The 10,366-nt window shown below is 39.4% G+C and overlaps 2 non-coding genes across 2 annotated transcripts; both read left to right on the forward strand.

Moving 5' to 3' along the window:
- The first annotated feature begins 5,065 nt into the window (after positions 1 to 5,065).
- LOC145676699 (5S ribosomal RNA) lies at positions 5,066 to 5,184 on the forward strand. The gene has a single exon (XR_014129435.1). It is a non-coding gene; the product is annotated as a 5S ribosomal RNA (ribosomal RNA).
- Positions 5,185 to 5,361: 177 nt separating this feature from the next.
- LOC145676701 (5S ribosomal RNA) lies at positions 5,362 to 5,480 on the forward strand. Its single transcript, XR_014129437.1, has one exon. It is a non-coding gene; the product is annotated as a 5S ribosomal RNA (ribosomal RNA).
- Positions 5,481 to 10,366: the final 4,886 nt, after the last annotated feature.

Here is a 10,366-nt window from a genome sequence, read left to right on the forward strand (position 1 = left end):
CACTTCTCCTTTGTACATCAATTATTATTATTAGTTCAACTTGTTTACAAGTTAAATGAAAAGAATAGTCGTTATCGTGTGATGATTGTGCTCATTAGGCTAAAGAAGACTCGTGATAAGAAAGAAAAGAAGAACGGTGCTCAAGTTTCGTCACAGCATATTCTCAAAAATTTACAGGCAAAATTCAGTGTTCTGCATGAAAAGGCATATTTGTACGAAAAAAAAAAATTCTGCAGACGACAGAATTAAATAAAGTAATACACATGTATTTTAGAGTTACTGGTGTAAAATCATTACAAGTGCTTTGCCAGGTGGCCAATAAAAAGCACGAATACTATTTAAGGGAGCCAAAACAGGAGAAAGCTGGGGGCCTGAGCGATAGCAAGAATGTGCGTCCAAAGTGAACAGGAGCGAAGGCGACGCGGGTATACGTATAAGCAAGGGTAGTGGAAACCAGTTAGTTTTCGAGTTTCAATAGCACTTGTCATGCATCCATACTAGTAGCGCCCCGCTTGTAAACATTAAGTACACTATGCAAGAATACACCGCCGGTGGAAAATAGTACCTAATACAGTTATCTTTCATATATACTGACTTATTTTACAGTAGTAACCCAACACTAGTAAACGTAAAATAAAAGTGTATAACTTTATATTTAATTCTATCGCCTGGCTTAGTTTTTCACCTGTAAGATGTACTTATTTAGAGCAAGTTTCTTAACTAGCAAATTAAACCGAGAACCACAGCAACCATATATATATTCTTATGATGTACTTTTCTTTGAGTGGTGTTCTCTGTCTATTGAATAACATTTTCTCAGTTTAATGCTAGCAAAAAACAAAACAAAATCAAAGTGTTTCTATATAAATTTAGTTCACCGTGTTGTAATATCACATGGAATTGAAAAACGAATAGTCGAACCTCTGCTATCTCGATCAAACTTCTCAGGATGATATACTGACTTACCGCAGAAGTTCGACTGAATACGTTTCTCAGTTCCATGGGAGAACCTGGAGAAGCAAAAGCCTGCGCAACGGAAAATACTAAATAAACTTGTAGAGCAGGTCAAGATGTATCATCATGCCAAGTTTCATTCAGATCAGAGAAGTTTGGCTGCAGCCATTTTCATTACAAAGCACAAAATGGATGGTCCCTAACCTCGAGAATCTTCACAATTGTCGACGAGTTGAACTGCACTCATCTGATCAAAATCAAACTTAAAATGACAGTTCACTTTCAACTGTTAAATAATATGATATGCAGGCTTCTGCTTTCCTAGTTACAGTCTATCCACTGTGGTATGCATATTAGTAGAAATGTGAGAGTGCATATTTATTAAAGATTTGCTTCAAAAAGCGATGAAAGACATAGGCATTGCCGCGGGCGGTGATAACAAGATGCCGGAAAACGAACAAGCAGAAAGAATATGGGCTGAAGAAGTGTAAACGACGACGCGGCGGCCCGTAAAGGTGTTGCCGTCCTATTAAATGAATAATATCAAAAGAAAGAAAAAAAAAGTAAAAAATTTCGCGCTCGTAATCAAGACAGAAAGCAACTAAAGGAAATCTTTGTTTTACGTCCCACGTTATGCCGCTTAGGCTAAAAGAGGCGCTGATTATGAGAAATGATTGAAATGGTGGTGGAATGAAGAAAGTGGGAGGAAACGGGAGAACCCCGCGGTAACCCACCGCACATAGTTTTTGTCCACCATAAAGTTAACTTGGCGGGGGCTGAAGACAGAAAGACGGTTGGAAAAACAAATAAACGATGTTGCATCCCGTAAAAATGTTCGCGACCTATGAAATCAATATTTTTTCTTAAAGAAAAAAAAGAATTAAAAAGAGAAAAAAAGGTCAAAATTTCGCGCTCGCTTCGCTCGCGATCAGCAGAGAAAAGAGGACGTGACGCACCCCTAAAAGTGTTGGCGACCGATTGAATAAATATTGTGGGTAAAAAAAAAAAAAAAAAAAAAAGTCAAAAATTTCGCGCTCGCTTCGCTCGCGATCAGCACAGAAAGAAGGACGTGACGCGCCCCTAAAGGTGTTGGCAACCGATTCAATACATATTGTCGGTAAAAAAAAAAAAAAAAAAAAAAAAAAAAACGCTCGCTTCGCTCGCGATCGACATGAAAAAGGCAACGACGTGACGCCCCGTAAAATTGTCGGCGACCTATTCAATCAATATATTCGGTTGAAAAACAAAGTCAAAAGTTTCCCAATCGCTTCCCTCCCGATCGACATAAAAAAAAAGGCAACCCCTTCACCTCTCCTTATGCATTCATCAGTAAACATACAACCATAGATCACAATACCACTCACATCACCTATCAGTTCTCCACGTCCATCAAGATCCAATCATCGCCCTGGCCCTTTATGATGATACACAACATTACATGTTATTGTGTGCATTGCCCCGCGTTACAATACATGACCAAAAAAAAGAGAAAAAGAGCTGCACTGCCTTCAGTGTAGACATGTTCGTATTCGTAGAAAATGATTTTAGGTACACGATAGTACAGTAATCTATCTTCACATGCTTCAGATGTGAACGATACCTACACATGAAGAGGGCTCCCGAGGTTTCCTTTTCCAATAGGATGGAGCTCCACCACACTTGCAGAATGACGAGAAGTTATGTTAATAAATATATCCCAGAGTGTTTCGTAACTCGCCCTTGGTCCTAATGATGAAGCGTTCTTCAGATGGCCCCGATGTCTCCACACATGATACTATGCGACTTCTTTTCACGAGGCTCTCAAAGATCACGTTTGTGTCCTAACATTCTCTGCAGATATGACACAGCTGCGATAGCGGATCACAGAAGCCTTTCCTCTCCTTACAAGAGACGTGTTCATTCGAGTATGTGAGTAATTCGACTATCGATTAAATATCTCCCGTGTCACGATAGTAGTCACTTTCAATTCTTCTAACGAAGGTAAGAAAAAATGCTATACAAACTTCCTTTCGGTATATAAAGGATTAGGGGCCCAGAGAATATTTTCTTTCAAGAGGATACATTCTTTTTCGAACACCCTGTATATAGATCCTCTAATTATAACTGCAAACAAAATGTTGATTTTGCAATTGCTTCCATGAGAGAATATTCTGTGCACTTTCTTTCTGAAGGGCCGGGCCTAAACGTTTTCCTTAATCATTAAATTTAGTAGTTATCTACAATTACATAGTTTTCCATTGTTCTCAAAATAAAGATTTTTCTCTATGAATTGTTGAATGTTGCTAGGGATATTGAAGTAATTCTTTTTAGTGTTTTTTTCTTTACAATAATGTACTGAACGCCTGCATTAAGGAAGTTCGTGTGTCCATCTTGCAAAATGTTTCGTCTTTTTTCATGCCCACTAAGGTAAATATTCATTTTGCTCTTTTCTCTGTATGCAAACCACATTTCTTAAAGGCAACATTTTCATACAAATGTAGTACTAAAAACTTCTAATTGGCAACATCTGGGCTGCGAAGAGGAAAAAGAAAGAAATCTCGTACGTATTCGCGCGCAATTCGGAATTAGCCAATGAAAAGCACAAAAGCGGCCACCATCTCTCTCTCTTTCTTATTAACGGTTTTGTACTTTCTGCAGTTCTATCAGTGCTGCTAACCTCTTACTATATCATTGAATATGTATGTTTAGATATATATATATATATATATTTTTTTTTTTACAAAAAATCATACTACTACGGAATAATATTAAATGCCTTTAAACCCTCATTTCTGTTTGCACTTTCTGTTACACTACCTTCCCCGAACTTCTTTCAAGTTATTAAGTGCAGAACGGGGAGTTATACATATTTACTTGCGCTTTGACAATATCTGCACATTGTGTAATAATAGGAGACGTATAAAATAAAACTATATACTAATACGTATATATATATATATATATATATATATATATATATATATATATATATATATATATATACAGTACACATTCCACTATCCGAGGCTTTCCTTTTCTTTTCTTGCTGACGATAAATTACGCTTTTAGAAATGTTGTCTGAAAACAATAAGAATATGTGCAAAAAATACAATCAGAGGTAGAGGTCTTTAACAGGAAATAAGCAAGGGAGTTGAAAAATTTTTTATGCATGTAAAAAATATAGACATGAACCAACTTGTGAAATAAAAAGACCAGAAAACTACTCTTTCTAAATTATGTGTAAACTTTTTACCGAAAACGAAAGTTGCACGAAAGACTTTTTGTCCGTTTTTTGGCCTCCGGTGCTTGGGGTCCCTGATTCAATCCCAGCTCGTGCCGTGTGAACTTTGTCGTGCATAAAGACCGTGCTCATGGGTTTTCTCGGGTTTCTCCCGTTTCCTCCCACTTTCTTCATTCAGTACTCATCATCACCGTCTCCTTTAGCGTAACCGGTATAAGTATGCGACGTAAATCTAAATATTTCATTTCATTTCCCTTTTCTGCTCATACTGCTGATTATGCGCGATTATGCCAACATCCAACTCCGCGGATAATCGTGCGATTACTGTATATACAACTAATACAGATACAACTAATTATATTATCAGTTACAGTATCGGTTTTTATTTACTAATTTGCCTCACTTTATTTGCATCCCTGCAGTAAATAATTCTTATCGATAATAGTTAAAATGTATATTACATTTTAGTGCTTCACGACTGAATGATCATCTGCCTTACGTTATCTCGCAGCTGAAGAGAATGCTACACTGAAAACTACCTTGCGTTATAAAGGGTAAGTGAAACATATCTTAAAAATATCTTTCATACATTTCATTGTGTACATTAAAGAATGTAAGTTTGCCTTTTTCCTGTAATCAATACTTAATAAAGGATTTATTTTTATTTATTTATATACAATTTCATACGTGGTTCGTGATAGTAAACTCGATAGGACACAGTGGCACTATGAACATCCGAATCACTCATCATTCGAACATTCAAATATTTATTCGAATATTAGTATATTCCAAGTAATGTTAACGACGTTAATATGCTTGCCTTTATAGTTAATAATGTCAATTCTTACTTAAAACATACTTCCTTAACAGGACATTGAAGAAAAGGTAGTTGCCAACGGCCATACCATGCTGAATATACCGGTTCTCGTCCGATCACCGAAGTCAAGCAGCATCGGGCCTGGTCAGTACTTGGATGGGTGACCGCCTGGGAACACCAGGTGCTGTTGGTATACTTTTTCTAATTTTGTTTTTCACAAAGACGAATATTCTCACATCGTTCACCACGATAATTTCGTAATCATGCATTACTTAAAACAATTAGCAACGCTTTCCACGCGCTGGTCTTTTTGAGTATTCACCGACAAACCTACGTAGCTACAATAACTCACTCGAAGCCATATGCATTCGCCAACGGCCATACCATGCTGAATATACCGGTTCTCGTCCGATCACCGAAGTCAAGCAGCATCGGGCCTGGTCAGTACTTGGATGGGTGACCGCCTGGGAACACCAGGTGCTGTTGGCATCTCTTTTTCAAATTTCATTATCCTTCAAGTACGAAAATACTAGAAACATTAATTTTATAGTACTTTCAAGAGATAATTTATCAACATTATTTCATAGCGATTAATCGATATTCTAAGCGTTATACCCACTATTTCTTACACTAACAGCCTGTTTATTTGCACGGCACATTAAAATAACCTGATTTCCGATCCGTGTGCACCTACTACTATACTTAACACGGAATGTATTACCACTTTTTAAAAGTAAATTATTATGACTAAGTGTAGATCTCCGGCGAGTAAATGCCTTTCGTATACAAGCACGACACATCTCCGCTATGTGCTTTACTTTTTTACTAACAGCATATAGAAATTGGATTTCAAGGTGTTTCTACATAACAGAATGAAGCAAATTTCGTGATTTAACTCTTTCGAATAATGTGTTGGTCCTGACAAGGACCGTTTGAAATGAAAAATCTTGAAGAAGATTTTTACTTAGAGCTTGTGTACTTGGTAACAGCCTTCGTACCCTCACTTACAGCGTGCTTGGCAAGTTCACCAGGCAAAAGAAGGCGCACAGCTGTTTGGATTTCCCGGCTGGTGATAGTTGACCGCTTATTGTAATGGGCCAAACGAGAAGCTTCAGCAGCAATACGCTCGAAGATGTCATTAACAAAGCTGTTCATGATACTCATAGCTTTGCTAGATATGCCAGTGTCAGGATGCACTTGCTTCAAAACTTTGTAGATGTAAATGGCATAGCTCTCCTTCCTCCTCCTCTTCTTCTTCTTATCTCCCTTGGAGATATTCTTTTGGGCTTTACCAGCCTTCTTTGCAGCCTTTCCGCTAGTTTTTGGTGGCATGATGACTCACTCGTTCAGCAAAATTAGATGTGTCCGCAGAAACAGAAACAGAAAAGTTAAAAATAAGGACGCCCCTCGTGAAAGCCCGCGCCCTGACAGAGAGTAAGGCATCAACCATCTATCTACATGCCTCTCCTCACATGCAATTAGTACACTAAAGTATCTGTCGGGTGTAGGTGTATGCCGCGGCTTCTATCTTTTACGAAAGACATTTACACGCGAATCTGTCAATGTGTGAAATAGAAGGAAAGAAGGGTAAAATAGATGATAGGAAAGCGCGAGAGAAGGTTTATTATGTTTTGAGAGAGGGACAAAAAACCTGGAAACCAGGAAAAAACCCCCTATATCGGTCATGCTGCATGCAATAGTATTTACATGGCAAAACCACAGTTGAAGGGTGGCAAAAATCCATGTAAACGTGTCTGTCAATAATAAATTATTATGTTATGTTAAAGCCTATCTGATTATGTTATATACCAATCTGTGTTGTCTGTAATGGGAAAGCATTGTTAGTGGGGATCTGTGTTATTTTTTAGCATGCAAATTAGCCGCCTCATCCTCCTTTGTCTGTGCGTGTGTCGTCATCTGTCTGCTGGTTTCAGCATCAATTCACCATTTCTGCAGCTGCCACCTCTGTTTCATTGTTCTTCGGAGCTGGTTTGTAATTTGTGCTCGACTGGTTTCTCTTGGATTTTATCTTGTCTGCATATGTGGGCTGGGTGACATGTATCGAACCGTTGGTTGCTGTCAAGGCGTTCACTGTTTTATGTGGTTTGATGGTCCTGATAAGGGCCAAGTTCACTTTCAGTCACTAATTGGGTTTATGGGCCTGATAAGGGCCAGTTCACTAATTGCTGTGTATTTGCTTCTCTACGCTATCCCAGCGAGATAGTATTGTGATCCCGTCAGCCGACTGTCGGCAAAGCCTGTTCAACCTATATGGCCAGTGCGAATCTTGGTCCACAATAGGGGGTCAAGCTGACGGAAAGCAATATCTATTTCACCAGGAAGCAGTGTGTGTAATGTGTGTGTTTAGCACTATAACTTTATTATCCACAGCTCTTCTCTAAAAACAGGATTATCTGACAAGACTATCCTGTAGCAGATTGTCTGAAGCACTTCTTCACTTCCTGCTGCAAACAATATTCTGTTGCTCTTCTTGTGGGCGGCGTGTAGCGGCTCTAATCAATGGTTGCTTGGTCTAACACCGCAAGGTATCCACAACCATGACGAGCTCCTCTCAGCTTCCAGACCATTCCCGCCGATTTATCGACTTCATTTAAATTACAGTACGTGTTTCAATTCGCGCCAACTGCCTTGCTTTTCATTTGATGCACTCGGGTGCACGCTTGAAGTAGTAACAAAACTGACTTGATTCATGGGAGGCCGCAATTTTTCCTCTCATCTTATTACGAAAGAATATTGAACAATGTCTGGTCGCGGCAAAGGTGGAAAAGTCAAGGGAAAGAGCAAGTCCCGCTCCAGCAGGGCTGGCCTTCAATTCCCAGTAGGCAGAATCCATCGTCTTTTGCGAAAGGGTAACTATGCCGAACGAGTTGGTGCTGGCGCTCCCGTGTATTTGGCTGCAGTCATGGAATACCTGGCAGCTGAAGTTCTTGAGTTGGCAGGCAACGCTGCTCGTGACAACAAGAAGACTAGGATTATTCCACGTCATCTGCAGTTAGCTATCCGTAACGACGAGGAATTAAACAAGTTGTTGTCTGGAGTTACAATCGCTCAGGGTGGTGTTTTGCCCAACATTCAAGCTGTACTTCTGCCCAAGAAAACTGAGAAGAAGGCATAAATGTAAGACCTATATCTCATACAAATCGGCCCTTATGAGGGCCACAAACCCCTTTATAGAGGAGATTTACGATTGAAATGAATTGTTTTCGATATACAGACTCATCAAAAGTGTCTGAGATAGTTGCTTAGTTTCATTCGAAATTCTCGCTGCTATTCGATTAATTAGTATATGTGTAGTCGTCGATCGTAATTGAAGCCCATAGGAAGTCACACTAACTTTAGAATACTCCAAACAGCGATGTGCTTAGTTCCCACTACATTATTAATTATAAGATCATTACCTTTTGTATTGTCGCTAGCTACATTTTTTTGATATTTGCGTACATCGGGCTCATATTACCCAGAGGACAGGACAGTCGAGCCCAGATTCTCAGCAATGGAAGAAAACCTCATACCACATATTCTCATGTACTTCATGCTAGACAAAGGAATTTCCAACATTCTTAAAGCACTCATGTTTCTCTCTTGCGTTGGCTTGGCTGAAATTACTCTGTTCAATATGTTCTCGACATTTATTATTGTTCATTACTATGCCCCAATGACATCATGAACAGAGCGGATCAGAAAACTTTCCTAAATTTCTTTTGCAACATAGTAATGACATTAAATGCACACTTAAGTACGATTTATTCTTTGCAAGGTCGATATTCATATTTGTGTGATATGTGTTATATGTATATGGTTTGTAATACGCAACTACTCTTATTCTCTGATCTCAGAACTCATTTGCTACTGTGCCCAACGAGCGAGCCTAGGTTTCTTGTAACTACTGCCTTTCTTTAGTAAATAATGTGAAGTATACAATGCATTAACCTACATCTCATATTTGTATTACTCTTTATTTTAGTAACCCGCTACGAAGTGTCATTAATTTACATGTAAATCACAATAGACACTACCGCAAAAGAAAGAAATCGAACCCAAGACCACGTAAACAAGATAAAGGACAAGATTCAGGTTTCTAACGCATTATTCGCCCCTCACAGCACAGTATAGAAGTTGTATAAGCCTCTATACGTACATCCTACTGTCAGAACAGAAATTCCGACTTGCGTTTCGCATCTCTCATGCTCGCTACTTCCAACAAATCGCCAATTTCCAACCAGAACCCCTTCTCCAGCATTAATACTGCTACATGATATGAATACGTATACATGAACGTACATAATGTAAAAAAAAACGTATGATTTTCTCAAATTAATCTCTCTACGTCTGTAATTTAGTGTGCATCAAAAGGCTTTAATGTAGTTACACGACTTCTTATAATCTAACAGAAAATCGCACAAAGTAAATCTTTCCCTTTATATAAATTTGTTGGCTCTGAAAAGAGCCGTTTATGCCAATTTTATATCCAAAATAGGAGGAACCCCAACTTAACCTCCGAAACCGTACAGGGTTCTTCCTTGCCTCTTCAAGGCATACACAACATCCATAGCTGTCACTGTCTTCCTCTTGGCGTGTTCTGTGTATGTAACAGCATCTCTGATTACGTTCTCCAGGAATACTTTCAATACTCCTCGGGTCTCTTCATAAATGAGACCAGAGATACGCTTCACACCACCACGGCGAGCAAGACGCCTAATAGCGGGTTTGGTGATACCCTGGATGTTGTCACGAAGAACTTTACGGTGGCGCTTGGCACCTCCTTTGCCAAGACCCTTGCCTCCTTTTCCACGTCCTGTCATTTCGATATGTTACTGCTTCGCTCACCACACACGAGAAATACAAGCCCAAGCAGCCCAAGACTCGTGGTTTTGTTCCTTCGATCATGCAGGGAAAGCACGGAGGAAAAACACAAAACGTGTCTAAGCCAATGAGAACTGTCCTTTTCGACTGACTTTATCCAATGAGAAATAGCTTGATTTAACGGTTTTGCTCTTTATATAACTTGACTTCATTCAGCGCGCAATTATTTGAAACAAGTCGTGACAGTTGCAATGGCACGTACCAAGCAGACAGCTAGGAAATCTACTGGAGGCAAAGCTCCTCGAAAGCAGCTTGCCACCAAAGCTGCAAGAAAGAGTGCTCCAGCTACCGGTGGAGTGAAAAAGCCCCATCGTTACAGGCCTGGTACTGTGGCTCTCCGAGAAATTCGTCGTTACCAGAAGAGCACTGAATTGCTCATCCGCAAGCTGCCCTTCCAACGACTCGTCCGAGAAATTGCACAAGATTTCAAGACAGATCTTCGCTTCCAAAGCTCAGCTGTCATGGCTTTACAGGAGGCAAGTGAAGCTTAC

This window comes from Thermobia domestica, unplaced genomic scaffold (assembly GCF_964235325.1).
Source record: "Thermobia domestica unplaced genomic scaffold, izTheDome1.hap1.1 HAP1_SCAFFOLD_306, whole genome shotgun sequence".
NCBI classification, from domain to species: domain Eukaryota; kingdom Metazoa; phylum Arthropoda; class Insecta; order Zygentoma; family Lepismatidae; genus Thermobia; species Thermobia domestica.